Source organism: Ambystoma mexicanum, chromosome 3q (assembly GCF_040938575.1).
Source record: "Ambystoma mexicanum isolate Mex_15411 chromosome 3q, UKY_AmexF1_1, whole genome shotgun sequence".
In the NCBI taxonomy this organism is placed as follows: domain Eukaryota; kingdom Metazoa; phylum Chordata; class Amphibia; order Caudata; family Ambystomatidae; genus Ambystoma; species Ambystoma mexicanum.
Window position 1 is genome coordinate 580239027 of NC_090926.1, and position 27387 is coordinate 580266413.

Consider the following 27387-nt stretch of genomic DNA (forward strand, 5'->3'; position numbering starts at 1 on the left):
CAGATCTACCCGGGTAAAGCACTGAGTGCATGAGTATCACAGAGATCAGTGTCGGAGAAGGAATGGACGGGGTGAAGGTCCAGCACGCCCATCCCAGCGCTAAGCATATAAAGCACTGAGTACAGGGCTAGCACAGACATCAGCACCGGAGCAGGAGTGGGGTATGGAAGTCAAGGAGGACTATCCTAATGCACCTCAGTTAGCACACTGAGTGAAGGGGCATCATAGAGATCATTGACAAAGCAGGAGTGGGGGATGAAGGTCCAAGAGGCTCATTCCAGCACTACCCAAATAAAGTGTAAGGTATAAGTAACCTGGAAAGAGACTGCGCCTAATTTTTGCAAATTAGTTTTATTTCTCAGAAAATTGCCCTTATAGTTGATGACACGTGTTTCGGTCCTCCAAGGACCTTTTTCAAATCAGGGCTATTGATTAGTCTTAACATCATATAATCATAAAAAAGACAAAAAATGAAAACATAAGCAAGTAGTCACATTGGTAGACATGTGTATATATCCAAAAATAAAGTGATGATATAAATAATAAGATTAAGTATGCATTGAAAGAAAAAATACATAAACACAAAAATGCATGGATGTTAGAAATAAAAAGCCAGACAATAATTGGATGGGGAATAGGGGTTGGAGAAAACAGGGGTGAGATTCGGAGAAAAATAGATGCAAAGTCTTTGTTAGTTATGATACATGTTGCATTTACAATAAAAACATTGTTATGGTCATTCATATTCTTTCATGTCACAGAATATATGGAGAAGCGTGTTACCTTGTGGTCATGTAAGATGCTCCTGTCACATAATGTGAAAAATGAGCTTCCATATGTCAAAAGGGTAAATCCCTGTAAGTAAAAAATCATATCATGAACAAACTCTTACTTTACCCTAATATGAAAACTAGATAGTGAAAAATGCACTTAATATTTGGTTTCCAACTGCAAAATACACGTAACCTGCATATGAAGTGTGCCAAAGTTGCACATATTCCTAATTATCAAAGTCTGTTAAATGAAAACTACACATAAAAAAGTATTCGCACTCCTTATAACTCAAAGTGCACTTTCGCTTATGAAATTACACGTGGAAAAGCGTTTACACGTACGAAGACTCGCAATGCACTTTCGCGTGAAAAAATACACACATAAATGTAGTTGCTGGTCTGATCCGTGAAAGACATGCACATACGCGTGCAAAAAATATGTAATCATTACAATAACAGGATCCTGATACGTTAAAGCAACCAGTAAGTAATAAGCGCACATACACGTGCACAAACTAGTGGGTGACAAAAGATAGTCGCATCTTAGCTAAACGCGTGAATGCTTAAACGCGTGAAATCGTAGTGGTGGGTTGACACGTATTCTATACTGGAGGCGCACAATCGCGTGCGCGATATTGCATGTTAAAGCGTTTAAGTAAGTCTATGCAAGTAACAAACGCACGTTCGCGTGCGCGAAAATCGCATGAATCTTCAGATACGTGAAAAGTCAGACGCTCTCTTACCTACTGTTCAGAATAAGCACGTACGATCGCAAAGTTGCTACAAGTCTCGAGGGTGCCATTCTGCGTCCTCTCTGTCATTATATCTGTTGCTAAGGTAGCAGATACCGCAGTCTGTCCTTTCTCCATGTTTAGTCGCGTGTTCACTGGCGGCCATATTGTAATGGAGTGAACATACCATAAAGATATATGGTGAGTCACATAAAGTAAAGTAGTAAGTTTGAAAAAAGGTCTGCACATCAAGGACTTTTAATGTTAATGTATTAGAAATGTCAGCAAAGCGGAATTAAAGAGAAATGCTTCTGTGTTAACATATAGAATAATGTCATAGTCGGAAAGGCTTTAGTGTATGATAGTGTGAATGAGATGGTAAACATGTTTCTAAACACTATAGTTACAACTTAATTATTGTTATAAAAAGGACACCATTTCATTATCAGTATTAAGTCCAAGTACTGTGGAGTTGAGTTTACAAATTATTTTCGCCTCAGTTTGTCTGAGTCTCTTTTCTCTGCCACCTCCACGTCTTCCGAGGGTTACTTTTCGAAGGCCAATGAACTTAATATCAGCTTTATTATCCAATTGATGTTTCTCTTGCCAATGACAAGCAAGAGGAAGTCTAGGGTCCTGGCTTCCAATTTTAGCAAGATGTTCACGCACCCTAGTCCTGTTGGTGCTCCCAATGTAGACTAATTTGCATACACATATAATCGCGTAGACCACATATTTCGTCCTACAATTTATGGGTTGCTCGATTTTTATAGTCTTATTGTTGCTGCTCTTGAAACAATCCGTTTTTTCATGTGCATGTTTGCAAATGGTGCATGTTCCACATTTCCTGAAGCCATTAGTTGGTTGTAACCAATTGGATGTTCCCTCTGTTAGGTCTGGTAAGTCTGAAGGACTTAGTTTGTTTTTTAGTGTCTGTGTTCTCTTAAAGATTATTCTTGGTTTGTCGTCAATAAACTTGGAAATGTGGTCATCCAATTTCAAAAGATGCCAGTGTTTGGCCAAAATCTTTCTCACATGTTTATGATCGTTTCCAAATTTAGTGATGAATCCTATAGTAGGTGGCTCCAAAGTTTTGTTCTTAATAGCCAGAGTCTGTTCCTGTGTTAGTTGCAGACTTTTATCCAATGCCTTGGTAACACATTTCTTTGAATATCCTCTTGCCAGAAATCTCGATTGTAGAAGCCTGCATTCTTTCTTTGGTCTGACAGTTTCTTCTTGCTCTTGTAAATTCTCCTGCTGGTATGTTAAGAATCGTTGTTCGATGATGGCAACTAGTAGCATGTAAGGTAGCGTTGACCTCCGTAGGTTTACGAAATGTGCGTGTTCTTATCTGGTTCTTTTCAATATATATGGTGAGGTCCAAAAAATCAATGCTATTTGCATCGCAGATACCAGTGAATTGAATACCCATTTCGTTAACATTGATTCTGTTTAGGAAGGCCGTGAATTCTAATTCTGTGCCTTTCCATAGTATCAACACATCGTCAATATACCTTGACCAATATACAAGATCCTTCTGATACACTTTATCCATGTATATGACTGAATCCTCAAAAAGTCCCATAAAGAGGTTTGCTAGGGCTGGGGCATATTTAGTGCCCATAGCAACGCCTCTAGTTTGTCTATAAAAGACATTGTTAAAGTTAAAGATGTTACATTGTAGGGATAGCTCTAACATTTCCTTGATCATTACAATTTGGTGGTACATCGAGGCTGACTCCTACCTGAAGGTATAGTCAATAGTTTTCAGAGCCCATGAGTGTTGAATTGAAGTATATAGTGCTTTCACATCCATGGTTGCTAAAAGGCAATCTTGTTCCCAGTTCCAAGATTGTAGTTTAGTGATGACATCTGTAGTGTCCTTGAGATATGCCTTTAGTTGGGTGGCCCTGGGTCTCAGAATGTTGTCCAGATACTGTGAGATATTCTCTGTTGCCCAACCAATCCCGCTGACAATAGGGCGGCCCTCTGGTATCAAATCATATTGCTTGTGGATTTTTGGTAAGACCCCTATTCCCCATCCAATTATTGTCTGGCTTTTTATTTCTAACATCCATGCATTTTTGTGTTTATGTATTTTTTCTTTCAATGCATACTTAATCTTATTATCTATATCATCACTTTATTTTTGGATATATACACATGTCTACCAATGTGACTATTTGCTTATGTTTTCATTTTTTGTCTTTTTTATGATTATATGATGTTAAGACTAATCAATAGCCCTGATTTGAAAAAGGTCCCTGGAGGACCGAAACACGTGTCATCAACTATAAAGGCAATTTTCTGAGAAATAAAACTAATTTGCAAAAATTAGGCGCAGTCTCTTTCCAGGTTAACTATACCTTACACTGTTTTGCAAGGGGTCTTGTACTTGGCTAAACCCCAGACCTGGTGAGACGCGACTCCATGGAATCAATGCAATGATTGTACCAACTACTTTCCTTGTTCACCACTATAAGATGTCGCCAAGTTAGACCAAACCTTCCAAGCCAAGGTTTTTGAGGAACCTACCCAAATAAATCACTGAATAATGGGGTAGCACTGACAGCAGCACTGGAGCAGGAGTGGGGTTTGAAAGTCCAGGAGGCCCCTCTTTTGTCATTTGTAAGGTGCATTTATCCCATTGGTATGGCCTCAAAGCGCTGTGGGTGAATGCCCTTGGGGGACCGAAATCCAAGGTATGGGAAGGTTGTCAGAGAGGTTAAAATGTGTGTGTGCGTTTGACCAAAAATGAAGTTGGGTGGGATGGCCAAGCCCCAGTTAGCTACCCATCAGGCATGTGGATGGGTGCTGTGAGGTATTCGGGAGAGTGAGCAAGTGCAGGACACTCGTTATGTGTCCAGCTAGACAAAATTGCTGTCATGGGACTCAGCTGCATTCTGTTGGCAGAGATGTTAAGTGTTGTGTTTTAGATTGGTGCATGGAGGCAAATGCGTGTGGGCGTGCATGCGGCTGGAGACCATCAAGGTGGCGTGCAATACGTACACTTGAGCACCAATTGTTTTTGCTTTCATCTAAGGCCAGAAATTATGTAATCAGGTCTGCCAGGGATTATACTTTACCTTGCTCTTGAGAGAATCTGGGGAGACAAACAGTGCCACGGCCTATCTGCCGTGAGGTAATGTATGAAGTGAGGGGTGGGCTCATCAGGTTTCACAAGGGAAAAGCCAGGTCTTAAGGGCATTCCATAAGGAATGTTGGTCCTCTATGCAGAGAGAGAGAGAGAGAGAGGAAGTTCCAGAGTGTGGGAGCATGGCCAGAGAAAGAGGACTCCCCTATTCTAGTAGAATTGAAGGGAGGGATCACAAGGAGGAGTGCAGAGCCTGAGCTAAGGTTTCTGTTGAGGTCATAGCGCGTGAGTTTGTGTTGGAGCAATTTCTGGCCTGTCTTGTGCAAGGCACAGTGGGTGATGCACATGGCCTTGAAAGTTGTCCATTGGCCGATAGGAAGCCAATAGAACGCCCCGAGGGCAGGAGTAATGTGTTCTCTGGGGGCGAGGACAAGGAGGAGTCTAGCTGCAGGGTTTTGGATTGGTTGGAGCTTTCTGAGCTGATAAGCAAGGTCACCCATGTAGAGGGATGTGGCACAGTCTAAGCGGGAGAGGATAATACCCAAAACAGCCGCGACTCTGTGCGGAGAGGAGTGTGACGATTCAACTTTCGGGGGAACCAGTGGTCCAGGGATGAATATCGGTTTTGAAATCATCAATCAGCCCCCCACCTCTAGTATGCCAGAAGGGATCCAAACAGATTGGAAATATAAGCAAATTATAAACCTCTTTGTCCAATTTTGGTAATGTGGACAGAACGCAGGCTTATCTCCGCAAGGTCGTGGATCGTTGGTTATTTGCAACACAGCGAAAATACAATTATTACCCAATGATAAAAGGGACTGTGCAGTCAAGGTTGCACAAAAATATCGTCTTTATTATCATTTAGCAGACAGTTCTCGCACACTACAAAATACAACCCTCCCTGTAAAGGAATGCAGAGGACAGACAGTTTCAAGAAGGAAAAGGGATGCATTCTGGATACTGACAGGAGGGTAGTCAGGAAAGTAATGAATCACAATAGTACAAGGATACTTGATTTTAGCACAAAGGGAGCAATGGGTCATAAAATGGCACTAGGGGCCTTTCAGAGAAGGACCAGGGGGACAGAACCACAATGTAACTTGTGCCTGTAGACGTTCTTGGTGCTGGACAGTGTAGAGTCAGTTTCAGGGCACTTTGCAGCTCCTGCGACAGAGTTCAAGACGGGAGACAGCTGTGGGTATCAGGCAGCAGGCAGTTTGGCGTGCGAGGCTGGACGGACGGCAGCAGGCTGGCCTACACAGCAGCTCCGGGTCAGGAATCGTTGTCTCACTGCTGGTTGGCGGGTCTGAAGCATTGGTCAAGGCATCTCAACGACATTAGCGTCTGCAGCATGACAACAGTCAGTGGCACAGTCGTTTGCAGCTCGAGGGGCTCAACTGGCTCAAAAATGTCCTTTAAAGCAGACACTGGTCAATACTTGTCAATGCACTCCTAGCTTCTTCACTGGGCTCATGTCGACCTTTAAGGCGGACATCCCAAAGCTGAGAAGAGTGTTGCAGGCAACAGTCTTGTCCTTGGTTTGGTTCAGAGACTCTCTGGCACTTCTCACCTAGGAAGTCTGCTTGCAGGGCATGCTGCGTGCTGGCTGGGTTCCGGGCATTGGAGCTTGTGGAGAGTCCTCTGGATTCAGTATCTCCCTCTGTTCCCTGGGAGATGTTTAGGGGAGGGATCTTATTTCCCTCTTTGGAAATCCTAGCCTTCCTTCACTGTACCTTCTGCCAAGGTCCAAATGAGTTCTTCTTGGTACTCCCTGCAAAGTCTTCAGATGATCTGCCAAAAGAGGGTCTCAACCCTCTTTTAAAGCCTAGTCGGCCTCAATGATAGGTGTAGGCTAAGCCTACCTTAATTAACCAATCCTTGGCCCCCACCAACTATCTCCTGTATGCGTGAGGTCATAACCAGAGTGCTTTTCAACAGAAAAGGTAAAGAGGTGAAAACATGTAATACTAAGTCCCACCAATCTTCCTGTCTGTTTCGGATCAAAGGGTCTCTCTGGTTAATTGAGATCTCTGTGGTTCCTGATTAAAGCTGCAGGTCTCCCTTGAAGCTGCCGCGAGAACAGACCTCCTGTCTCCATCAATCCACACACTCGTACCTTCTGAATACAGTCTCCGCGGCGGGGGGTGACTACTGTAAATATATAGTCCCAGACATGACAGGACCCTGACCTTGCTACTGAGAGACGGGAGCTGGCTTCAGGTTGGCACAGTGCATTTGCAAGAGTTGTTGGGGTTTCCTGTCTCCTTTTCTTTAGCCTCTGCAGTCAAGCCCCATGTGGGCATGTTTGAAGAATACTCTATTAGTATGTTACTTATGTTAATTGCTACCACCATCTGCAGAGGGTAAACAAGTGGACAGGGCAGATCCATGGAGCCTTTGATAGTTAATTAGGTTGGCCATGGCAGGAGGAAGGTTTTGGCCCACCCCCATCTGAGATGCACTGTGTACTCCACCTGTCAGGTCCAAACTAAATATGAAACGGAGGACTGCGTCTCTAGGCTGTGTCCACCCAGAGTACAGGGGTCTTTGTGTATGCCGTGCAGTGAGCATAGGAAAATGTGTGCGGATTAGCCCCACTCATTTTCCAGAGGTTGATCTACCATCATTTAATATCATATAAAAAAAAATTAAAAACCAAGGTGAGCGCACACTCACTGTGCGGATGGTCGAATTCCTCACAAGTAGAGATATGGGAAGATTCATCTGAGGATGCGGTGGTGTAGATGGCATAATCTAGATACTGTGTTGATGTGGTGAGAGATTGTTAGAACAGAATCCATGGTGTAATCCAGTTTCTTTACTGAGCCAGCGGGTGGAGGGCCCAGGGAGGACGGCCAGGGGGTTGGTTGTGAGAAGAATGCTGTCTTACCGCAGATCAGGATTTCAGTTTTACGTGGATTAAGGACAACATGGTTAGCCATCATCCAGTGGTCAATTTCTGTGAGGCAGGAGGCTAGGTCAAGATTAGTAGAAGCTGGGCTCTTGGAGGATCTTGAAAATGATCTGTATGTGTAAAGGGTGGGGGAGGGGGCTAAGGTAGTGGTTAAAGAGTAGGGGGGATAGAGAGGCCCACTGTGGGACTCTGTTGGAGACTGGGCAAGGGGGAAAGGAGTAGGAGGGGGAGGACTGAGAGTTGGGAGCAGTTAGTGAGGAAAGATGTGATCCATCTTAATGCAGAGTCCCTAATGTCTAGAGAATGGAGTATGCCCATGAGGATGCTGTGATCAATAGTGTCAAAGGCCGCTGATAGGTCAAGGAGGATAAGTGCAGCACAGCCTTCTGCGTCTGCGGTTCTTTTCAGGTCATCCCAGATGGAGATGAGGGGTCTGAAACCCAACTGGGCAGGGTTGAGCAGGGAGTTGGATTTGGTGAAGACAGAGCTGTGAGTATGCTGTGCGGTCAATGAGCTTGACGATTAAGTGGTTGTTCACGATTGGGCAATAGTTGGAAGGAAGGAGGAGTCAAGGGAGGTTTTTTGAGTAGGGGTTTGACGTGCAAGGTCTTGAATGCTGACTGGAAAATGCCTGAGGGCAGTGAATGGTTAATTATTTATCTTGTGGCGCTGCCTGCATAGGTTGAGGAGAGTTTGTTCTTTGGGAGGGAAGGGGGATGGGTCTTCTGGGGATTCAGAAGGGCAGCTACTGCTAGTAGCTGGAGGAATTCTGGGTGAGAGAGGGCAGAGAAGGAGGAGAGGGCATGATGGGGAGGAGAGGTGAGTTGTGGTAGGAAGGAGATGCAAAGCGGGGATTGCTGCTGGCTTAGTGCTGATGGAGAGGTTTCTTTTGATAGTGATGTTGTCTGACAGGGCATCGCAGAGAGTTTGGGCATGGAGGAGAGAGAGGCCTTGAATTCTGGGATGATCATGTGGAGTTTCCTGCTAGGATTACGGGCATTGGCGATTCGGTTTCCAAAGAAAGATCTTTTGGCTTTCCTAACTTCTGCCAGCCTTGATCTGTCTGGCATGAGTGGCTCTATTCTGGGGGAAGGGTTGGCCCGCCATTTGTGCTCCTTGCAGTGGTCAAGAGTTTTGAGGGATTTGATGGAGGGTGTGAAGCACTTGGGAGTAGGGCCTTGTCTGTGTGAAGTGGATCTGGTTGGGTGTGAGAGGGAGGAGGGCATTGGAGAGCCAAAGTTGTAAGTGTTCAATAGAGGGTAATCTGAAAAGACCTTGAGCCGATCGGGTAAGCAGTAGTCTTTATTGAGGGCCTACAGAGTGCAGCATTACTCCAGCCCAGCAGTAAGCTCCAACTGCCAGAACGGAACACACCACTCCGAACATAAACATCACGAGAACACACACATGTCACAATGAACATACACACAATATAACATAATCCTCCATGAAGAGGGATGTTTGGAAGGGAGGAAAGCAGGGAGTCAGGCAGGTTGGGAGTTACAATTACCTTGTTCCACAGGGGTACACCGGAGGATGTTTTGGTGCTGGTGAGGCAGAGGGTGGTGGTCGTGAGAAAAAGATGGCTGAGTGGTCAGTCCATATTAGTGGTCGGGGTGGGAGTGTGGCGATTAGGATGGTGGAGCTAAATATTATGTCCAGGGTGTGTCCTGCTACGTGAGTGGGGCTTGAGATTAGTTGGGTCAAGTTGAGTGCTTCCATGTTGTCGATGAGTGGCTGGGTCATGAGGTTTGTAGGGGCATCATGGGATCACAGTGGCCACCCCTGCAGTGATCCGCAATTCCAAATGTAAATACGAGCACTGGGCTCCCATGAGCGTGACCGCACACAAGTGGAGGTGTAGGGGTAATATCGGACGAGCAATAAGAGCCACTTTTCTGAGACTGCAAACATACTTCTGACCAGAGACATTTTGACAAAGACAAAACAACTGCCTGAATCACTTGCTTTTTGTAGATTTGGCCAAGTCTAAAACCAGGTGGAGACTTTGTACCACATAATCATGCAATGCTCTGCCTTGGATGACAAAAGAAATCTGTTCAGTGAGATTTTGCCCCACCCAAGATGCCAACTTGAACCAACCCAACGTTAGGCCTCAATATTGAGGGGAAATGACAAACTGTTATTTTTTAAAGTCATTCAACTCTGGAACTTGATTATGGATTCAACTATTTTGAAGTTGAACCCAATATTATGAAGTACAGAAATGAAATTACTAGCAAACCTCAACTGAATGAATTGATCATTTTGTATTCTCCTTTCAGTATAAAAACATGAGTGAAAAAGTTTGTAATAAACGAAAACATTTAATACAAACAAAACAATATATATCTTATGAATATGAGAGCAGAACTCTGCATCCCAATAGAAGGACACCATTCAGTGAATTGGTTTAAATAAGAGTGAGATATTAACTCTGTAGGCAGAGCATGAGCCTGGCAAGGACCAATTAACGGGGACCGAGTGTGAGGGTCCAAACAATTGTTGGCACACTACCATTGCATTGCAATTAAAAGAGAAAAATTGACATGCCTTGGCCACTGTTTGCTATTGCTCATTGTTGAATTGACATTTCAAGCATGCCTATTAGGCTGTATGCACAGGCGGTTAACGGTATCAACGTATTCTGTTTCTCTTTTGTGCTTGTGGGCTCCAGTCATGCCCTTGGACCGCTGCGGCTGCCCACCTCTTTAGTTTTTTGTATTTCTGAGTACTTCCAGGTGTCAGCTCCGTGGGGTTGAGTCCAATCCTTAGAAACGTAAGTATTTTGTTTCTCGGAGTGTAGGACTGTGCACTCGGAGTGTAGGACTGTGCAGTGTAGTTTGTGGATGATGACTAACCCCTCTGCTCTGTCGGTTCTGTTGTGCACGATCAGGGAGTAGCCAGGGGGGAATTCTTCGTATGTGATGGGTTGGAAGTCGTTGGAGAGCCAGGTTTCTGTAATGAAGAGGATGTCTGGGCTTTCCGAGGAAATGAGGTTGAAAATGTTGTACCTGTTTTTGATGACTGATCTGGCGTTGATAAGGATGCCAGAGTGTGGGTAAGGTTGGTGGGGTGTTGGGCCTCAGAGAGTAGTGAGGATGAGGAGGATCAGAGGAGGTGGAGAGTGCGTGCCAGGAAGGCAAACTCCTAGGTGGAATTCCTGGGGGAGGATCAGAGAGCAATTCTAGGGAGATAGAGGTGGCGTACAGGCGGAAGGTATCGAGCGTGGGAGAGTGGTGGATGAAAGGGGGGTGAAGTTTATCTGTAAGGGAGTAAGACGGGATGCTGGTGTTGGTCTTTGACTGAGTGGGAAGAGTGTTTGAAAAGGAAGGATTCTTAGGGGGAGTTTAGGGGTGGAGGGGTGGGTGGGAGGGTCTATCTGGGGGAAGCACTCTAGCATTGGTTGCGGAGTGTAAAGGGACATGGAGAGGAAGGTGAAGTGGAGGGCCGGTTGTTAGGGCGGTGGGAGATGAAGTGTGGTGGAGGGTGGCAGAAGGAGCTGGGAGTTGGTGTACAGAGGGGGGTCGGGTGGGTAAAGAGGGTGTAGTGCAGGGAAAATTGGCAGGGGAGGTGAAAAGAGGGGGAATTGAGTTGGGAGAGGGGGGTATCGTGATGGTATAGGAAAGAGGTGCAGATTGGGATATGGGTGGGAGAAGAGGTGAGGAGAGGTGTGAAGCGAGCCTAGGGTGGTTGTGGATTCTGTGTTTTGAAGGGTATGAGGGTGTGAGTGTTGAAAGGGCTGCATGGGGGGGTCGTTTGCCAAGGCAGCCAGACCTGCATTTAGGGAGGGGAAGATGAGAGTGGGGGAGTGGAGGAGGGTGTGTGAGGGAGAGAGAGGTTGTGTTGGGAAGGTTGGGTGACATGACTGAGAGTGGAGTGCGGGCTGAGGGGACCTGATGGGAAAGAGGGCTGTTGGAGGGGGACCATTAGATGCTGGTTATTAGGGGGAGAGTGGGTTGGAGGAGAGGAGGAGCTGCTTGGCATGGTAGAGGGTTGCTGTCCGTGTTCTGAAGTTAGAGTCACGCTTGGGGGGTAGGGCCCTCTGTGACTAGTCAGGCCAACAAGAGTGACAGAGGTGGCAAGGATTCAGTGGAACAGGGATAAGGCAGGGGGTGACTTTAGAGAGGTGTGGTGTGGAAGGAGTGGAGTTGTACACTACACTCGTGTGTCATTCAATTCTGGGACAATTGTGATACTCAATGATACACTCAAATTACAACTAGATTCAAAACATTTGTTATATGCAGATTGCCACTAGGTTCAGAATATATGTTAGTCGCAATGCAACTAGATTCAAAGTACAAGCTGCGCTTAAGGAGTAGCATAGAGATCGGCACGGTTGTCCATTAGATAACCGGTTGAAAAAAGAACATTTTTTTTTTGCCTCTTATTTTTTTTTAATAATGCAAGGGGAGAGGGAATCCCCCACACCACCCCCTCGCCCCCCTTCCTTGACTTATACCCTTACCTCACCCCCCACCTATTTCTTTTAAAACGTACAAAAATCCCTAACAAATTCGACCCAAAAAATGTGGTTATTTCCTCTTAGCACACTGAGTAAAGGGGTCGCACAGAGGTGGGCACCAGAGCAGGAGTGCGGTATGAAAGTCCAGTAGGCCCATCCCAGTGCTACCCATATAGCACACTGAGTAAAGGGGTCGCACAGAGGTGGGCACCAGAGCAGGAGTGGGGTATGAAAGTCCAGTAGGCCCATCCCAGTGCTACCCTTATAGCACACTGAGTAAGGGTTGCACAGAGATGGGCACCAGAGCAGGAGTGGGGTATGAAAGTCCAGTAGGCCCATCCCAGTGCTACCCATATAGCACACTGAGTAAAGGGGTCGCACAGAGGTGGGCACCAGAGCAGGAGTGCGGTATTAAAGTCCAGTAGGCCCATCCCAGTGCTACCCATATAGCACACTGAGTAAAGGGGTCGCACAGAGGTGGGCACCAGAGCAGGAGTGGGGTATGAAAGTCCAGTAGGCCCATCCCAGTGCTACCCATATAGAACACTGAGTAAAGGGGTCGCACAGAGGTGGGCACCAGAGCAGGAGTGCGGTATGAAAGTCCAGTAGGCCCATCCCAGTGCTACCGATATAGCACACTGAGTAAAGTGGTCGCACAGAGGTGGGCACCGGAGCAGGAGTGGGGTATGAAAGTCCAGTAGGCCCATCCCAGTGCTACCCTTATAGCACACTGAGTAAGGATCGCACAGAGATGGGCACCGGAGCAGGAGTGGGGTATGAAAGTCCAGTAGGCCCATCCCAGTGCTACCCTTATAGCACACTGAGTAAGGGTCGCACAGAGATGGGCACCAGAGCAGGAGTGGGGTATGAAAGTCCAGTAGGCCCATCCCAGTGCTACCCATATAGCACACTGAGTAAAAGGGTCGCAGAGAGGTGGGCACCGGAGCAGGAGTGGGGTATGAAAGTCCAGTAGGCCCATCCCAGTGCTACCCATATAGCACACTGAGTAAAGGGGTCGCACAGAGATGGGCACCAGAGCAGGAGTGGGGTATGAAAGTCCAATAGGCCCATCCCAATCCCAGTGCTACCCATATAGCACACTGCACAGCAATCATTCCCCGCATGAAGGAATTGGGCCAATTGAGAATCCAAGTGGTCTCTTTGCACTCTACACTCACCTAGTCCTGTACCAGGGGAGGCGAGGAATCTGTGGCGCCAGGAGCCCTCCCAGCTTTACACCCTGCCGACCTGTTGGCGAATGTTTACTGTAAACATGGATGTTTCGTATTCTGGACATGGCTTGCCGATATTGTTGCAAGGGTGCTCCGACGTTTCTAAGTCACCGTGTATTGTGGGCTGCTGATTCTCTGCCTGTCTAAGTGCAGCATCACTTCCCTTTAAAAGTGACCATGGCATATTTAAGGAGAGCATGCAACCTTACAGCAATCGGGCATAAAACACTGTCTACGGCGGCAGCAACTTTATCTATTCGTATGACCCCCAACATAGATATTCTTGCACTGGTTTTAAACGGTTGACATTATTTTGAATGTCAATTATTTTGAATGTCAATCTTCCTCGAGCTCTGGGCAGGGGAAAGAAGTAAGTTGGGGGCTCGCTGGGTCCGCTTTTGGCCCAAAATATATTTCCTGGTGCCCATCTCATGGCGCTACTTTGCGCACTGTATTCCCATCCCCATTTCCTGGTCCGTATTGTTGCCTCCGTGTTCCCGCCCCCTGAGCGCCGTGATTGGGCCTTCAGCTCACTTTGTTGTTTGAATATTGGTCATCCTGCTCTGCCTGACTTGATCCTCATTTATTTATTTATTTTTACATTTGTAAAGCGCACAAAACCCTCAGGCATCGCAGTGCTGTTAGAACCAGTTACACTCAAGTATGGTAAGAGATGCACAGTGTTAAGGTGAGGTAACCATACTGGAACGACAGGTTTTTAGGTAAATAGGTAGGCTTTAGCTCTGGGCTTGGGGAAGAGGTAAGCCGCGGGCTCCCCTGGGTCCCCTTTTGGCCTGAAATGTATCCTGTCCCCATTTCCTGGTCCGTATTGTTGCCTCTGTATTCCCGCCCCCTGAGAGCCGTGATTGGGCCTGCTTTAGCTCTGGGCACGAGAAGAGGTAAGTCAGGGGCTCCCCCGGGTCCCCTTTTGGCCTGAAATGTATTTTCTGATGCCCATCTCATGGTGCTACTGCGTGCACTGTAACCCTGTCCCCATTTCCTGGTCCATTATTGTGGCTCCCATATTCCCGCCCTTTGAGCGCCGTGATTGGGCCTTCAGCCCACTTTGTTGTTTGAATATTGGTCATTCTGCCCCAACCCTGCTTTAGCTCTGGGCTTGGGGAAGGGGTAAGTCGGCTGCTCCCCCAAGTTCCCTTTTGGCCTGAAATGTATTTTCTGGTGCGCATCTCATGACATTACTGCACACACCATAACCCCGTCCCAATTTCCTGGTCCGTATTGTTGCCTCCGTGTTCCCGCCCCCTGAGCGCCCACTTTGTTGTTTGAATATTTGTCATGCTGCCCTTCCTGGCCCGAGGCTGCTTCAGGTCAGGGCTCGGGAAGAGGTAAGTCGGGAGCTCCCACAGGTCCCCTTTTGGCCTGAAATTTATTTTCTGGTGCCATCTCATGGCGCTCCTGAGTGCACCGTAACCCCACCCCCATTTCATTGGCCGTATTGTTGCCTCCGTATTCCCGCCTCCTAAGCACTGTGCTGCGCTGTGATTGGGTATTCAGCCCACTTTTTGAATATTAGTCATCCTATCCTTTTCTGCCCCGAGCCTGCTTGAGCTCTGGGCTATGGGAAGAGGTAATAAGGGTCCCCTTTTGGCCTGAAATGTATTTTCTGGTGCCCATCAAATGGAGTTTTCGCGCGTACCGTAACCCTGTCTCCATTTCCTGGTCTCTATTGTTGCCACCGTATTACCGCCCCACTTTGTTGTTTGAATATTAGTCATCCTGCCCCGACCCCACTTTAGCCCTGGGCTCGGGGAAGATGTAAATCGGGGGACTCCACCGGGTCCCCTTTTGGCCTGGAATGTATTTTCTGCTGCCCATCTCATGGCGCTACTGAGCGCACTGTAACCATGTCCCCATTTCGTGGTTTATATTGTTGCTTCCGTATTCCTGTCCCCTGAGCACCATGATTGGGTCTTCAGCCCTATTTAGCCCAACTCCCAGGGTAGCCCCCTGCCCGGCAGCCCCTGCAGCTAAGGGCCCCAAGACTCCTAGAGAAACAACTCCAAATGGTGTCTACCGGTGTCAGCCGGGGAAGCAGGTAGCCGTCAACCTGCAGCAACAGACATAGTAAGTGGGGTATTGACAAAGGGGTACAGCAATCACTGAGCCCCACTAAACAGGGCCACCTACACCATATCTTAGCTTATCCACCGCCCAGTAGCTTGTGGCCTCTGTGTACCCATTTCCATTTGGCAACTTTCCCCGCCTAATACAAACACCGAGTTGTGTACTGTTCTGCCAGCCATGTATCACATCTAGAAGAACTGTTGGTTGGCAACACCTCACATCTATAACTGCGCTGGCTACTCTGGACAAATCTGTGATTTTTGGCTTGCGTCACACCTAGACAGAAATGTGTATATTTGCCTGCGTCACATCTAAACAGAAATGTGTATATATGCCTGCATCACATCTAGACAATTGTCATTATTAGCTTGTGTATCATCTAGAAAGAAATGTGAATATTAGCCTGCGTCACATCTAGACAGAAATGTGTATATTTGCCTGCATCACATCTAGACAATTGTCATCATTAGCTTGTGTATCATCTAGAAAGAAATGTGAATATTAGCCTGTGTCACATCTATACAGAGTTGTCATTATTAGCTTGCATCACATCTAGACAGAATTATAATTATTAGCTTGCGTCAAATCGGGACAGGAGTATGAATGTTAGCTTGCATCACATCTAGATAGAATTATAATTATTAGCTTGTGTCACATCTAGACAGAATTGTAATTATTAGCTTGCGAGATAGAATCGTGAATCTAGCTCACAGCACACCTAGATAGTAATGTCTACAACCAACCCCACTAATAAAAAACTCATCCCTCTGCATACAACTCTCAAACTCTGAACTGGACACAACCAGATCTTTAAACCACAATAAACCGCACGCAGGTCACTACACCGCAACAACGAAACAAACCACACATAACCTCGCACAACAGCACACGAAGGCTAGCAACTGAAAAAATACTCCTAAGCTCAGCGAACGGTGAAAACCGAACTGTAGCTCCCAACAGCACATCACAGCTCTCTTGCTCTTTCTCCCGCTATGTACTACTAACTTACCCTACCACCTTGTCTTTCAGAGCCGCCAGGGGACCACTCCAGTGGTGATAGTGCACGTTATAAATATACTTTAACATTAACATGATCAAACACTGCCTGTTCATATCTCAACACGAGGAGAAATTCTTACCACTAAGAAATGTGATCACTTGCGTGTGTAGGTGCAGTCGCAGAACTTGCAGCCAAGACTGTTTAGCTGGGTCCCAACCCCTAATGAACAAACATTTTCCTCGGGGTTGTGAAAAACATGTAGACTTTACTGAGCACTTGAGGCTCCAGGATGGCAATTGGCAAGAGCTGTTCGCTGGAGTCAGTGAGAGATTAACGTCAGAGTAGGGGCGACGAGATGCAGAAGGGGAGCCGCACCCCTACAGCCCTGTAGTTTCTTTTTTCTTCTCATATCTACGTTTCATCTCTCTTGCTGCGTACGCTACAGTGGCTCATTAGCCTGCACTGATGAGCAGATTCCGGCCTACCATTGCTTTTCAACACTTGGACCCAAAATATTTAACTTCCAGAAGAAAAGGCCCTTTCCTGCTCAGGCCCAAACCCTTGTCAACAGTTAGGAGGTGGGGAAGGAAATGGCACGAAGCGGAAGGAGCTCTCTCTCAGCTTCAAGAGGATGAAGCCCATGCTGGCCATGAAAGCTTTGCACACCGGAAACACCTTCTTGGCTATGGTCCCTCCTGGAGCCTATGCAAACCCAAGCAATGTCTGAGGGCCCAGCTTGTTCCCCTGAGAGAGTATAGCAGTCCCTACACCGCCAACACCAAGAAACCTCCGAAGCCTTCGCATACAGGCACAATGGCAGAGGTTATCACTTTGGCCTACATAGAAGTGAAAGCTTTCTTAAATCTCCTTGCATGATGAAAAATGAAAAAGAGAAGGAGCTCAAAGAAAATATTGGAAAGGACAGACAGCATGAGGCAAAGATAAAGGGCTAGACTAAGAAGGGCAGAGATAGGTGAATAGAGAGAGAAAAAGAAATGCACATAGGTAGACAAAAAAGTGTACGGCTGTGGGAATGGAAGACAGTAAACAGAACTAGAAAAGCAAAAAGTGGGAGCAGAAAAGATTAAGAAAAGAATAGAAAAAAGGCTTTGCGTGAAATCACGGTTATACAGCACACGTCAAAGTTACCCCTGTAGTTCATGACGAGATCCTGCAACACAAACAGCTAAACAAATGATAAACCATCCCTCACACCCTAACCATAGACCCATACCATTCAAATCCCATCTCTAAAGCACCAACCATGATCCTAACCTCTACACCACAATGCTAAAGCCGTAAACTGCACCACAACCCTAAACCCTAACCGTAGTATGACAAACCCTCTCCCTAACTCGATCCTAATCGTTAAACAATATCAATAGCCTTGACACTAGCCCTAAAACTGTAACCTTGACTACAATCCAAACCTAATATTATCTTTAACCATAACACTGAAACCCTGACCGCAAGCCCAGCATTAACAGCACATCATATCACTACCATTAAACCATAACTACCACACTGAAAACCAAAACATGCAAACTTCAACCCTTACCAATCCTGAACGGTCCTTCTAGACCAGGCACCAGGATGAAGTTCTGCACCCCTTAAGTGTCAGAAACAGGAGCCCAGCCCGACTCAGCTACCATACAAGCTTATGCAGCATAGAAAAGACTGAGCAGTAGCTCTTACTCAAGGTGCAAATTACCCGGAGGTTTCTGCTTTTGCACCCTCAGAGCCCCAATCCTGCAACTCGAATACATTCCCACCCTGAGCTGAAATATTGTGCACCTTGAAATGTTCACTTAGCTCTGATAAACTGAAATCCTCCCAGAGCAGTGATTGAGTGGCGGGCACGCCTCAGTAGGCCATTCCCTGGTTTATTGTAGGGAGCTGAGAGGCTTTTCATGGTTTATAAGAGTGAACTGATAGGCCTTGTCTGGTTTAGCAGAGGGGATCGGGATGCCTTTTCAGATATATCTGAAGTATCTGGAGGAGATGAGAGGGCGTTCTTAGTTTATTAGAGGGTAGACATAGGCCTTTCCCCTGTTAATCACACAGAGGTGCTAAACCTTTCCCTGGTGTATCAGTGGGAGTTAAGGGGACTCACAGACGCCCTTCAATGTTTATCAGCAGGAGATGAAACGTCTTTCCAGGTTTATAAGAGGAATGTGAGAAGACGTTCTTTTGATTATCAGAGGCGAGGCTCTGGCCTGGTTTATCAGAGGGGAGTGAGGAACGTGAGATGCCTTTGCCGGACTTATTAGAGGAAGGGGAGAAGCCATTTCATGGATTATTATAAGGAGCTAATCAGGCTTTTCTTGGTGTGTCAGGGGGAGGTGAGAGGCTTTTCCTTGCATATTAATTCATTAATCTTTTAAAATACGGTTAACACCGGAGACCAGTCTCTAGTGCGGGACTGGGATTCTAACCTATGTTGCTCCGCATTGTCCATGTCACACGTGTTGCCCGCCCTGAGCTATCCTCAGGACCCTGTGTATCACAGGGAGGTGAAGTGCCTTTCCCTGGTTTCTTAGTGGGAGATGAGAGCCCTTTCCTGGTTTATTGTTGGGGTAGACCTTTCCCTGGTTTAGTGGGAGATGAGAGCCCTTTCCTGGTTTATTGTTGGGGTAGACCTTTCCCTGGTTTAGTGGGAGATGAGAGCCCATTCCTGGTTTATTGTTGGGGTAGACCTTTCCCTGGTTTATCCAAGGAAGGTAGGGGACCTTTACCTCGTCTATCAGTGGAATGTGAAATGCCTTTCCTTGGATTATCACAGGGAACCGATAGGACTTTCTCTACTATATCAGTGAGGTAAGAGAACTTTCCTCGTTTGTCAGAGGGAGGTGATGGGTCTTCCCTTGGTTTATCAGCCGGAGGTGAAATACCTTTTCTGGTTTCTCAGAGGGAGGGGAGAGGCTTGTCCTTGGTTTATCAGAAGGTGTGGGATGGGAGACGACTGCCCCTAGTATCTCACAGGGAGGGGACCTGTCCCAGGTTCATCAGATGGAGATGGTTACTGGTTTATCGAGGAGAGGGCACTGTTCCTGGTTTTTCAGGCGGGAGGGGAGAGGCCTTGCCCTTGTTGGTCTCTGTGAGGGTCTGTCCTCATTTCTCTGGAGGGGTGGGGCGGTGAATGATTGACAACGTGTACAGCATGCAGTATTTGCCACTGTGAAAGTATACTTGATACAGCTTTTAACCAGTTCCATTTATGACTAAAGGTGGTAAATTAAGAGGCTTGGGCGAGGCTATTCCATAGTAAGTGTACCCAGTAGGCTAAGCGCCTGCCTTCTTCAATACGATTGCTTGATTTTTGCTACTGTATTAATTAAAAAGGCCTTATAGAGTGTTACGTTTTTTTACCGCCTTCACAGGATAGTGGGGAACGACCTTCTCACCAGGGTAGGCTCGGGCAACGTTATGTGTGTATGTACACATGACAAGCAGGCCTTTAGTGTCAGGCTAAGGTTAAAGGCACCCTATCGTTTCTTGGTTATCACATCCTGTTAGGGAGATTGTGCCTCCCAGACCACTGCTGGACCGTCTGGGATGTTTTCCTGACTCCAGAGGTTAGGGAGGCATGTTCCTCTCATCCACCTCCTGCATAATCTAGTTTTGGGACCACTGGACCCCTTCTTCAAGGTTCCAGTGAAGGGGAGACCTCTCCCCTTTATCTTGGCTAATGCTTCTCTATGGCAACACCTCCCACAATATGTGGTGTGCTGCCAGGAAGCCCCCGGGTCCCTAGTGCAATGTCATTTTGGGTTCACAGGTGAGTTGCTAGACTCCCCAACACAGGAGTGTCACCCCCCCTTTTGTGTGACTGTTGCATTTTGCAAATTACAGCAGAAGCAATCTTCAACGGAGTGCTGTGGGGACAATTTATACCCGCTTAACTTGCTTCTAAGGAGCAATTCCGCTATTTTCCCGGCATCCCATGAGCAGGCTGGTGGCCGTCGATATTTTTAAATCTATATGAGTGCATCACCCAAGGCTGCAGCTGAAGCGGTGATAATGCACCAAAAGGGACCATATGCTCAATATGTTGACCCTTACTCTTTTAAGCCATGTTCAAAATGCCCTATCCTTTGTTAGCTGTTCACCTTCCTTTCTAGGTTGGCAAGAGCTCTTTCTTCATGCACCTTGTTGGGCTCCTTGCAAAAATAGCAAAGGCTGTCCTTTGTGTGTGACCTTGTAGGACGTGTGGAGGGGGATGACTGTCCCCAATCCACATTCCTCAAGGGGCTTGGATGTTGCCATGTAGATTCTGGGAGGCTGGCTATCCCCAATGGACAGTCACCTCCAGGTTTGAATGTTGCAGAGTGTCCTTATTGGAGGACTGGGGTCGGCCTTAGCCTCTTTTCTGGATATAAGGAGATGAGGTAGACATAGGAACCAAGTCAACCACTGTACTTGAAGAGATCCGAAGAAGACTGAGGGACCCTGGAGGACTACTGTAGTGACCAGTATTGGCCAAGTAAGAACCACTGCATCACCCACCTTGACCTTCTACTCGATAGGGAAGAGCTCTGCGAGGTGCCTTCATCTCTACGACTGGTTGGACCAACAAGGCACCTGTCCTGCTTGAGGTTTGTCACCTGTTTTCTGTCGATGGAGTGTGCACCGTTGCATTTGCTCTGCAAGCCCTGAAACCTGACATCTGTCATGGCAAGGACTTCTGGCTGACCAAACAGCTGCAACTAATTGTGAGCATCCTCTAGGCAGGGACATCATTTGGGGGTCGCTGCTGCGCCCCCTGAGGCCTTTCTTGCTACCCATAAAAAATGTAAAAAACATTTTTGTAAATGTAAGCTCTGTGCCAGTGCCATGTGGCTCTTTGTTTCTGGAGTGGCTGGCTTTTTTGTTCAGGTTTTTTTTAAAAAAAACAGGGGGTTCCCCAAGTGTAACACTTTGAGATTTGAGCAGTGACCCTAAATCTAAATAAGTAAGAATAGGAATAACACATAATTTGTCTTTCTGGAATTCTATACAATAATTGCCAGACTCATAAAGGTTTATTTCAGGCACACTTCAGGGTGTGAGTCACTGATTTAGTCAATCCAATCCAAATAACTGTATTCAGCTGTAGGGTCATCAAAGTGCATCCTAACAACAAACACTTACATAAATCCACTATGCATTATAATAAAAACGTTTCAATTAATTAGTCCATCAAAGCCTGCTTCAATGCAATTCGAGGGGGCTCAAACTCTATTAGCCTGATCGGTTTTGGATCCTGACAGGGGTGAGATTCACTTCCGATAGAGGATTGTTATACCCAGTAGTATCCAGTCGGCCAACAGGTATTAAGTAACGGTGTAAGTTGACTGAAATCCCAGACTTGGGCAACCACCGAACGTGCCCCAGCCCGCTCAGAACATCTCTGGCTGCTCTTCGGTCCCTAAATTCCAGTCCCACAGAATCATAAAGGATGTCGCCCTCCTTAGACAATCTACTATGGCTTCCCCAGATACCGAGACACAGCCTCTGACAGTACGGAGCCAGTGTAGGCATTTGTTTAGGAGGGCGTCCTTTGGCGCTTGTTTGTTGGCCTGCAGTTTCGGCACCCCAAGTAAATATAAAGTAGCACTGTTAGGACCCCTTTGACCATCATTTTTAGTCATTCTCCCTCCAGAATGGGGTCTGAGTACTCCAAGTTCCTTTGATTTTGTACAGTGGGTATCCAGGATCCTTAAGCCTCGGTCATGCAGTGTGGCCGACTTTGCACAGGGGCTATAGGTCTTCCTGGGCTCCCTAGTCATACTAGGCTGCAGTGCGCACAGCCTGGGTTTCTAACCTGATGTGAGCTGAGCACCATTGGGCCCACGTGAAGCAGAAGCCAAATCAGAATTGTGGCAATGAGTGTTCTGATGCAAAAGCACTGATGGTGGTGAAGCATGCACAAGTGGGCTTACTGGAGCTAGGTTGTAGGGCCTTGATGCTACAGTAGGGACTAAAGGAGGTGCCTCCTGGGGGCCACCTCCTCCCCTCCCCTGTGACTGTGTCATTGCTAATAGCAGTTGTTTGATGATTGTCAGCTCCGTTAGCACTTGACTAAAATGACAAAAAAATCCCTTGGCTGGTAGGGCCTCCTTGTCGGATGATTCAGCAGAAGGTCGAATGTCTTTGGTACCTGGCCATCTCAACAATTTATCAGCCCTTAATAGGGTTAATCATAGAAAGGAGCTAGTCCCTGAGCACATTGCCGTCAAGGACTCACTCCAGGTGCTACAGGTGGAACTGGGCGAAGACTTGCCCTCCATATGTTTGTGAACCTCTGTATCCATTAAATTGATTGGGGCCGTTGATCATGGACCAAGGATTGTTGGTGTGGATACCTTGGAGTGACCAGGCACTGACAGTGGTATGGTGGGCAAAAGCATGTTCGGAGAAAGGGACGTAGGTGTTTTGCCCTCCCTCCAGGCACTGGGAACAGTGCTGTCAGCAGAAAGAGCTGGGGTAGCATTGGCCTTCTCTAACATTAGGGAGCCCTTCGCCTTAGCACTGGACGGGTCTGGTAGCAGATGTAGTGTAATCATATTGGTGGCAGGAAATAAGGAACACGGATCACAGTACTGTGGGCTACCTCGTGCGGTTGAGGACAAAGGTAAGGTCAACTGGTCATTCCCGCTGGCCATGGATTACATTTTTAGGACAACAGGATTAGCACTGGGAATGCATGAAAGGAACCCCATATCACTTGATGCTAACAAGTACTTCTTGAGTCGTGACCGTGGGTCCTGTTTTGGGTTACTTAATGAGCATTCCCTTCCAGTTCCTGGTGACTCCCCCACGTGACAATCATCCTGCTCCTCTTGCTCAATTAGGGCTCCTCCCGGGGTCTCTTGGTCATACCCCAAGAATCGGTGGATTTCTCATATCAGATGGGTGGCGTCCCTCAAAGTGTTGTTAGAAATGTTAGGGGCATTTGCTTCCTTAGAGTTTCTCTCTTTTTCACCGTCAACAACAGGGACGATGTTGAGATTGCAGACCCTGCCCTGGTGCGAGGGTACGGCCCCCGTGTTCTCCGGATTGCTAGAATCTTGCAAGGGATCGTGGGTTTAGAGACTTGGGTAGAGGGCCGGATGTCAGCGTGTTCACAACAAAGGAGTGTGGGGGTACGGAGAGAATGGCGAAGAAACTTGCACCTACATTGGGGATGGATCAAAGTGCAATCACCAAAATAAACAGGCAGTCAAACAATCAAAGGGTCGGCCTCCAGACCCAGACCCAGCCCAGCTTACTTTCTCTTCCTGTCATGTCATCAGACGTCAAGAGTTGTGTGATGTCACTTCCGCTTCCCCAGGCATTTTGGTGAAATGACGTCCCTGCCTCCAGGCTCTGCTGGGACTCTGGAAATCCTCTGTGCTGCCCTCCACTAGGAGACGGGCCTGCAGGATGACCGAAGTTCAACTGCCGGATTGCCAAGTGCCTCCTGACCCTATCAAAGGTGCATGCAGAGCTCCGTGAGGGTCTCTTCTTCATTGCGGAGGCAAGTCTGTTTGTTTTCCCCACAATCTGAGGTCTCCAGAGCAATCAAAAGATGACCAATGATTACTAACTCAAACCCAGACCAGACGACCCTGCACAATGGCAACAACAGTGAGCCTTGCTTTCCCCAGCAATTTACTGTCAAATGGAACAATTTCTTACTTGTTAGGGGTTCAGGGGCATCAGCTCCTTTACATCTCTTGACCTTCCCCCCTCCCCCTAGGGTTTGCATTGGGCGTAAGGCCCCGTTTACCGTAGCACTATCTGGGGCTGACCCGGGGTGGTGGTGTCCAGGTCAGTACTTGTGTTGGTCCTCCTGAAAAAAAAACTGGGGTGGTAGTTGCTTCTCTTCTCACTGGAATTGTACTTAAGTCCCATAAGTCCCCATCTTTGCATTGCTGCAAATGCCCTGCACTAACTGAACTTTGGTACTGTATCTATATTTGCATTAGTAGTATGTAATTCATATAGCGCCTTTATCTATTAGTATGGCCTCAAAGCGCTTTTTGGGGGGAACACCCTCAGGGGACCGAAGTCCAGGATAGGGAGTTGGTGGGCTGGGTTGGCCTGGTCCCAGTAAGCTACCCATGGTGGTCAGGCATGTGAATGGATGCTGAGAGGTGGTCAGGAGAGTGCGCAAGTGCAGGGACTTGTTGTGTGTCCAGCTACACCAAATTTGTGTTGTAGATCGTAGCTCATTCTGATGGCAGAGATGTTGTGCTTAGTGTTTTGGTCTGCTGTCTGGATGAGGGTGCACGTGGGTTGGAGGCCGTGCCTGCAGTTGAAATCCACCAAAGTGGTGCGAGAATGCATACCTTGAGGCTCAGATTGGAGCTTTGCCTTTGATGTAGATCAGATTGTTCTGTCTGCTTCAAAGTTGTATTTTACCTTGCTTTTTTACCGTATACTGTGGAGGCACTGATTGCCTAGGTGTCATGAAGTAAGTGTGAGAAGGAATGCTGTTCAAGTTGCTGGTGGGAATAACAAGGTTTTGAGGGCCTTTCTGAAGGAGAGGTAGTTCTCATCACAACGGATGTTCAGGAGAAAGGAGTTCCAGAGTGTTGGAGCTTGGATGGAGAAGGAGGATCCTCCAGTTTTGGTGGAATTGCAGGGGCCTCACCAGAAAGAGTGTAGATCCAGATCTGAGGTTTCTGATGGATTGGTAGTCTGTAAACTTGTGTTGGACGAATTCTAGGGCTGTCTTGTAGAGGGCGCGGTTGAGTTGAGTATGCCCTCCTGACTACTCGCCATCATCATCAGGAACCTTTCAGAACACCTAAAACACTAACAGAGTCTTGGGGTAGACTAGGGCTGGACTTCCAAAGTTTAGAATATGTTTCTGGGTGCATTATAATTAAAAGGCCTAACTGCAATGTGTGATAACATTTCTTCCTCTCTACTTTAAAGATTGCATTTCATATATGTGTGTATGGTAAAGTAATTTATATTAGAGAGTAATATCTAAAGTGTACCGTATATAGTATTGTAATAAAAGATAGTTATTTTCATATCTTACCTGTATCCGTCTTTTACTTACCTGACCTGCTAAGTGTTAACTGTATTACACAACAGTGCCCCTTTCCTACTTAGTTCAGCCTTGCTGCTTCGTCAACGCTACTTAGGCAAGTGGCTTTGCTCAATTGGGGTTGTAAGAAACCTTGCTAACCCTAGGTTCCAAGTTCTAGTCCATATAGTTACTTTGAAAAACCCTGCTAACACATAAATACATCTCAAACTGTACCATTCCGGCCAGACACCTGTAGCTCATCAAGTGCTGGCTTTATCTTTGCATCCTGGGACTTTCAGTTTTTGATTTAAGATGGGAAACTGCAGGAAGTTCTTGGAGCTCCGTCCTGGACTCTAAGGAACTGAGTTAAGTGAATGGTGAAGACAGCAGCACTGCAGCAGCCTGAGGGGGAATGTACCACACGTCCTTCCTTCAAGGGCTGCTTGGCCTCTTCCAGCAGCAGCTGCCTGCTGTGAGACATGCATGGTATCAAGAGAGACACAAACTCAAAAGTATTCATTTTAAAAACTTCATTTACTAAGGTTCCTGGGTTGCTGGAATGCCTGACTGGCCCTAACTCTAAAGCGATGGCTCCCTTAACTGATGTTTCTAATGGCTATCGTCCAATAGTCCAAAATAAAAGTCTGTCTGTGTGTAAACATATGCTTGCCCTCACGCTTTACAAAAATGTGATATGATGTCTTTTCAAAAGGAAGAAAATTGTTGTTCAACAAAAATGGCAAAACCAAAGTTGGTTTCAGGTGGTCTTCTCACCAGGTGCAATTTGATCAATGTCTCAAAGGTGGGTTCACTCAACAGGGCTGTTCGTAAGACCTTCTCCACAGGGTTCTTGACATGATTTCAAATACCTTCAATGTTTTTTGGTTCCTTGGGGTTACCTTCCGCAAGCTTCAACTTGTTCACTTTACTTTTCTCATAGGCCTCCCAGGGTTCCTTTCCCCAAGCTGAGGCCTCTTCCAGCTTTCAACACAAAACACAAAGTCTACCTTCCTCATATGCCTCTCAGGGTTCCCTTTCCCAAGTTCACGCCTCTTCCAGCTTTCAACACAAAAAAACAAAATATGTCACAGTTCCACTTTGGCTTCTCAGGGTGCCCTTCCCCAAGCTTAGGCCCATCTAGTTTCAAATACCAATTTAGATGCTCACGATGTGCCTTTTCCATATATATTCTTTCTTACATGCCATCCTCTCATGGGGTAGAATCAGAGGCTTTTCGAAAATGCCAGGCTTTTTGCTTTTCCTCAGTGCAACTACTCTGACCCTTTTCCTTACTTGCCTCTTCTACCTTTTCCCATGGGCTTCTGGTCCCCTTTCACTAGCATCACTTCATTACCTTTATTCCATTCTTTACTTCATCCCTTTGTATTTATCGAAATACCACACACATCGACTTTCCACTCACACACTGCATGTGAAAGCCAGGCACTACTCCTGTCCCCTGCACACACTGATAACTTCCACACTCGACACCTCTCCCACCAGCTTGGCACTTTCCGCTCTGCTGCAACCTTCGAGCCATCCTCGCTCTCAGGGTCACGGTTGCTTTCTGGATGCACATACCCCAAGTACCCTCACCACAACTCACCTAGAAACATACCAGCACACAGAAAACACATTCCTACGGTCTGCACTCAAACACTTGATGTTTCGCATCTTGCCTCACCCTGTCCTCCTACTCACTACCCCTATACAGGGCCTAGAACCAATAATCCATCAAAATGGCAGAAGCAGCCCTATCCAAGACCCCTTTATGTTGTGAATGAACAGGGTGTCAGCAAGACCTCCCTACTTCGCATCAAGGACTGCTAATGACTGTAATCCCTTATTAGATAATTGGTCATTGGGGCCAAAATTACTTTGGAATGAAGAAAGTATGCCCAGATGTGTAAACCCTGGCTCTACTTCCAACTTACTTTTGGAAATGTGGCTTCGCATTCAAGGCACCATAGCACTTGATGTTTGGCTTGTTCCTTTCCCTGCAGTGATCTGCCAGCGAATTCAACGACATCTGGTGTGGCATTGTGCAAGATGAGATCATCTTTGCACAAGAGGGAATGAACAT

The 27387-nt window shown here is 46.8% G+C and overlaps 1 long non-coding RNA gene across 1 annotated transcript in view; it reads right to left on the bottom strand.

The window, feature by feature from the left end:
• Positions 1-338: 338 nt before the first annotated feature.
• Positions 339-27387, bottom strand: part of LOC138582761 (uncharacterized) — a 280339-nt gene continuing 253290 nt past the window's right edge. Inside the window, exons 2-3 of the long non-coding RNA XR_011305073.1 lie at positions 784-855; positions 339-437 (exon numbers count right to left, since the gene is read on the bottom strand). This is a non-coding gene — a long non-coding RNA (uncharacterized lncRNA). The remainder of the gene's footprint in view (positions 438-783; positions 856-27387) is intronic.